The following is a 5,828-nucleotide window of genomic DNA, read 5'->3' on the forward strand; positions in this document are numbered from 1 at the left end:
TAGCAATGGAATTTGTAAACTTCAGTCCAGTTAAGTGATCATTTAAGCAGCTGTTTAAATCCTGCCACCTACCCCTGCTTCATTACCAGGTCTTTCGCAGGTTGGCCACCCTGTTTGCCATACCTTTTGTCATATCTAGTTAGCCCAAGTGAAATGTAAGGAAGGCAAGCAACCTAGCCAAGAAGAGAATACCTCCTTCGTACATGCATGCACATGCATGCTTACGCACACACATGTATACACATGTCTGCAGATGCCTCTTCTGCATTGACTGTACCCAGAAAGAAGTTAACAATCACTTCAGGTCAGGTAACAAGCAGCATCACCGTAAACAGGTACAGTGACTCACACCAGCAATTTGTACAAATTATGCAAAAGTACCCCACATTCTGAATTCTCTGGGATGAGCACTGCTATGAATAACTCTCCAGTGGCACTATTGTCCACTGCTTCGGAATTGCCAGAATTCTTTCACTGCAAGCACTGGTTGATAATGGCTTTGCTATTTACAGCGTAGCATGTAACTCTTTGTTTGCCAAGAAAATGTGGATGGTTTTGTGGTACGGGCTAGTGAGTTCAGGGTGAAGTTGATGCAAGTGGGTGTTTGTTCTGGCCTATACAGTTAATACATTTTCCTCTCCCTCCTCACACTCCTACACTTGCTTTGCCTTCAGTTGAATTTGAGTAGTGAATCGGATTTGAGAATGGATCTGGTTGAAAAAACAAGCATTTTTTTTCTTTGTTATTCTTCATTTGGATGCCACAGCATGCATTTTATGGCAGCACAGCAAAGGTGATATAGTGAGTCTCAGGAGGGCAAGAACAATATTTCACAGGGTGAAAGTGTCTTAGGACAAAATTCTTTCCGTATTTTCAACTAGCAGAAAAAACATCTTCCTTTTTAAGGGTCAGCTTCTGGCTGAAACCCTAAGCATCTGCACAGAAATTTGTAGGCCTTATATTTCAGACTTCAATTGTGCATTCCACTGATGCAAATTAAATTGTAAGTTGATCATTAATGATTAATGATCACTGATTTTGAACTGTAATACTTCCAACAATATGGTTTTCCAGAGAAATAACTTGCAAAGCCTCAGATAATGCTCCCATTTAGTGGTGCAGCCCACTCTTAGCAATAAGGTTGCTATGGAAACAGCAAAACTCTGATCGGGTGAGAGAGAAGGGATGAGAATGAGAGGAAGATAGGGACAATTTATAGCAGCCTTTTTGTTGAAATAAATCAAACGGAATTTATTAAAATATTGTTTAGGGGACAATCATAGCCTTTGCCTGCAGGCCTTGGGGATTATTTTTGTTGGTGGTTGGGTTTTTTTTGGCATAGGACAAAAAACTGAGGTTTGACTCATATACGCAGTATGTGAGCCCAGTGTATGGGGTTTTTATCTGCAGGTGTATCAGAAAAGCAGAGGAAGACAGAATGGGGTGTATTAACTATGTACAAACAGAATAAATAAATCAAAATTATTTAGAAATATTTTTTAATCAAAATAGCTGTATACCTCTTAAGAAGGTTAGATCATCATTCTTTTTAGCTTGTCTTGATAGGGTCTTCCTATCTTCCTATCCTAACATAATCTGATGTCTCTCATAAATGAAGCTGGATTAGACTGATTAATACATGGGTAAGAGGTGTCTGGTATGTATCTAACTTGCGCAAAGAAAGCTGGTATTTTCCTTTCTCAATGAACTAATCATGAGAAGGAATGTCCCCACAGGATATTAGAAAACTTTATTATTGAAACACTATCTTTTTATGTGAGGAATCAACCATTTGTGATACTAAAGATTCTGCAAGATGATTTACTAAGGCAGAACATTAACCCTTGTGTCCATCATATTACACTGTGAGGAATTACATCCTATTTGCTGATGACTTAATGCTGCATCATAGTAACATTAATTAAAATAATTTTGGGGCTTTTTGTAGAGAGGAATGTCAACTACAATGGCCCTATGGCTACTTTTTGTGTGCTGCAATTAAAACTCATAGCACCATCTATATTCAAGTTTGTCTGATATATTCACTGTTTCTCATAACTTAGCTAGCCCAATTCAGTTTGGATTTTTTTTTCCAAAGTTGGTGTCTTTCTTATGCTCTTTCTTTTAAATTCAGGTTAGTCCACAAGCATTTTTACAGCCACTGGGCAGAAGCTGTTGAAATGCAAATGATATTTCAGGGGAAATTTAACAGTTTCTAACACTTGTTTGTATAAAGTACATGCTTAACCACAGTGTGTTATTGGAACCAGATACTTTTGCTGATTCCGACTATATGATTAATAGTTCTCTAAATGCGGGTCACTGAAAGTCACCTTTTTTTCCATTAAGGAGAGTTTCTTACTACAGGTCACAGAACATAGAAATTGTATTGCTTGTGCTTCCTCTTTGTGGTGATCACACCATTCCTACCTGGTTTAGTTTGTGTATTGACAATACCTCCTACCTTTGCATTTGCAGCAATTTAAATTATTTTAAACCTCATCAATGGAAACCGATTTGTAGTTTCTCCCCTTTCCTCCCTCTAGTCTTCCCCACCACTATGTTTTTTCCCTGCTCTTTGCTGTTAATAAAACTTACTTCCTTCTGAAATACAGGCTGTGGAGGTATTTAAGATACAGAAGGAAAAAAAGGTGGCAGCTAAGGATGAGCCTCTGAGAGCCACTTGGAGGGAGAAAAGGAGGAAGAGTGACATGAGATATGGACTGCATCAGGGTGAGAGAAGGATCCATGAGAAAACAGAACTGAAAAAACAACAGAGAAAAAAATCAAAAAAAGACGAAATTATCAGAGATGCCAAAATTACCAGTAATTGATAAGAAGTGCTGTACTTGGTCAGAGGCAGTGCACACCCCCCTCACTGTGTAGGTATTGCTAGGAATATGTGTAATTTTGCATTTATCAACAATTAATTTCTACCTGCCATTTTATTTTACTGAGTTAACAATGAACTCAGTCTGGCTTATATCCCTGCAAAAAGACAAGAAAAAGGCTCATTTTCTGCTTGCATCCACTTTACTAACTCACCTAGCATAGGCACAGATAGAGAAATGAGGGAGAAATGGTGTTTTGAATGTCTTCTTGTCTGTAGTGCTACAATAACAGTAGTAACAAGGTTTAAGTTTAAGGCTAGCATGGTGTAGTCAGCATGCAAGCTACAGGCATGTTGTTGGAAATGCCAAAGATATTGTCATATTCTGTCAATAGCTAGAATTAACTAGATCCTAATTTTAATTGTAGTTTATGCTTATTACAAGGTTTCCTAATTTCATTCAGTATTTTCCAGAGTTGTATTTGAACCTGCTGCCTGTAGGCAAAATTACTACCTTTTCTAGTCCCAAGAACTATAAAATGCAAGGTTTTAAAATGTTCACTTCTCCCAGTTTAGGGCCAGATTTGTGAGGGAGACTGGTTCCTAATCAGACACTGAAATAAGCACCAGATTTCAAGCACTGGGTAATTCAGTGGCTTCTACTGCTCTGCAACATCTAATGTCAGAACTCTACATCCATAGGATGTCTCAGTAGCATTTCTGTGTCCAGTGAATCAGCGTCAGAAATTAGTGCTTCTGCTGGTGCTCTGGGAAGCTTTTATCCTCTAGCTATCTCTCTGCCTCCCTTTCAGTGCAGTGATGATCATACTGGTTTTCACTATCTGCCCTGCTAACAGAATCATAAAATCATAGAATGGCTCAGGTTGGAAGGGACCTTAAAGATCATCATCGAGTTCCAACCCCAATAGCATAAATAAGAATATGCATTTTTTTTCAAGCAGGGTTTTGGGGGGTTTTGTGTGTTTTGTTTTCTTTTTTTTTGCATCAGAGTTCTCTGAAGGCAAACCTGTAAAATCTGTGAATCTGCTGGCGCACACAGAGAGCAATCGAACATCAAAGGAAATGTGCACATTCATGTTCCCATCCTGAATGTAAATGAACCAGCTGAATGAGCACGTCGGGGAGGAACGCGGATCTGACTCCCCAGTTTTCCTCACCTGCCATCCCTGTGGACAACCTATGTGTTTCTCCAGAAACACCCTCCCTTCCACAGGGGCTTTGCAACCCACCCTTGTCTGCTCAGACGCTGGCTTCATTTTCTGGTGTTGCTGCAAAAAAGGTGCCGCCTGTGCTCGAAATGGGATCTTCCACTATTTAGCAAGGCTTTGCTGAATGAGTCATCAAAGCCGGCTGGTATTGGCTGGGCTGGTGAGCACCCAAGGGATTGCCTGGCAGAGGCTCCGAGGCCTCTCTTCATTCACAGAAATGTGGGGATGCTAGCCAGCCCTTTCATTCACACTCACAGAATCTCATTCACATTTTGCAGTTTCGCTAGCCGGTTCTAATGAAGAGATCCTTTTGGGACCAATAGGGTTTTCCGGGCAGTAGAGACATAAAAATAGGCTATGGTGTGTATATTTGCTGTTGCTATGCTAGGAGGATGAAGAGAGGAATGAATGCTGTGTGGATGCTGTAGCAGGTTTGCAGTGTGGTGATGAAAGGCTATTCCGCAGTAGAAATTTCTGATCACTAGAAACCTGCTTTTACACTGACTAGGACATTGCCATTACTCATCATTGCTGGGATAAGAGGTGCTGACTTAATTTAATGTCATGAATATACTAATTAAATACCTGTATTTGAGCTGTCTGTTTCACTGTATTTGCACTTTGTATACTGCAGCTTTCAGTCATGAGAGAGGGAAGGAATTCCATAGGATTTTTCCTTTAGATTGTGCTGCAGTTAATAATTTGTTTAAAAAATAACTTTGCACTATGCAACTCTCAGGTTGGAATTTGTTTATAATGCAGTGTATTGTCCTTCATCCAAAAGATGTTTTGCAAAGATCAATTAATAGAAAAGAACATGTGGCTTGAGATGGGCATTGTGTACCACAGTGCTGTACATATGTTATATATTCTTTTTAAATGTAGAAGAAATGAAATAACTGTTTTCTGCATGTTTTGCTAGTTCTCAGATCAAGTGTTTGTGGCTGACATTTATGCTTAATAAGACCTGGTGCATTTTTTTTTTTTTCTCTGCAGGATGTCAGTTTTTTGGTACCTGGACTTCTGAATATTCTTTTAGATGTTTCAGTTTTTGAGAATTAAACCAAGCATTGCAATGAATTGAAGATTCTCTTCATGTTTTTCTTCTGAGTGATTATCAGTGATGAAAGAAAAAACAGCTGTTGAGCCTGTTGTCGGACGTCAGAAAAATACTTTTCTTCACATATAGGTACTTTATGTAATTGCTGCATTAAAATATAAGGTTGTTGTGCCATAACAGTGGAGAAGGATTTCTTTCTCGAGTGGATGTTACAGTTTCTGTGAGAGGCAGCCTTGACACAAAGGTACTTGTAAAGTCTATTAGGCTGCTTTTGTCAAAGAAGATGTATATTCTTCAGTTCTATTGTCTGTTTCTAAAATACTTGTGTCCTTAAAGGTTTTCTGATAACCTTTAAGGTGTCTGTGTTTTGCTGGGGCAGTGGGGAAGAAGGGGGAGTATAGATGTGTAAATATGATCCAGATACTTGCTATCTAATTTTGACTTGTTTATAGATTTGCAAATATATGAGGTGGAAGAACATTTAAACAGAAGAAAGTGCAGTGTTTCGTAAAGGCTGTTAATTCAGTTTTAAAGGTAAATTGCCTTTGGTAGCAAAAGGGGGGGGAAGGGGGAGAGGAATTAAAGGTTGGAAGGAAATGTCTGTTTGAGAAGATAGGAAAAGGAAATTTGAGAATTGATTGGTGCTAGTGTGCTGTAAGTGGGTGGAGGGTTTTTTTTTCTTTTTTCGGTTTTTTTTTTTTTTTTTTTT

General features: G+C 38.8%; 1 protein-coding gene across 6 annotated transcripts in view; it reads left to right on the forward strand.

Moving 5' to 3' along the window:
* Positions 1-4,246: 4,246 nt before the first annotated feature.
* The window catches only part of SHC3 (SHC (Src homology 2 domain containing) transforming protein 3), a 64,341-nt gene continuing 62,759 nt past the window's right edge, over positions 4,247-5,828 (forward strand). For 3 of the 6 annotated variants that reach the window (XM_014947602.1, XM_014947604.1, XM_014947605.1), the window contains exons 1-2: positions 4,247-4,419; positions 5,056-5,248. The gene's annotated coding sequence lies outside the window, so the exon portion shown is untranslated. The other 3 variants (XM_014947603.1, XM_014947606.1, XM_014947607.1) reach the window with 3 other exon arrangements.

The sequence above is a fragment of the Calidris pugnax genome, unplaced genomic scaffold (assembly GCF_001431845.1).
Source record: "Calidris pugnax isolate Ruff unplaced genomic scaffold, ASM143184v1 scaffold156, whole genome shotgun sequence".
Classification (NCBI taxonomy): Eukaryota; Metazoa; Chordata; class Aves; order Charadriiformes; family Scolopacidae; genus Calidris; species Calidris pugnax.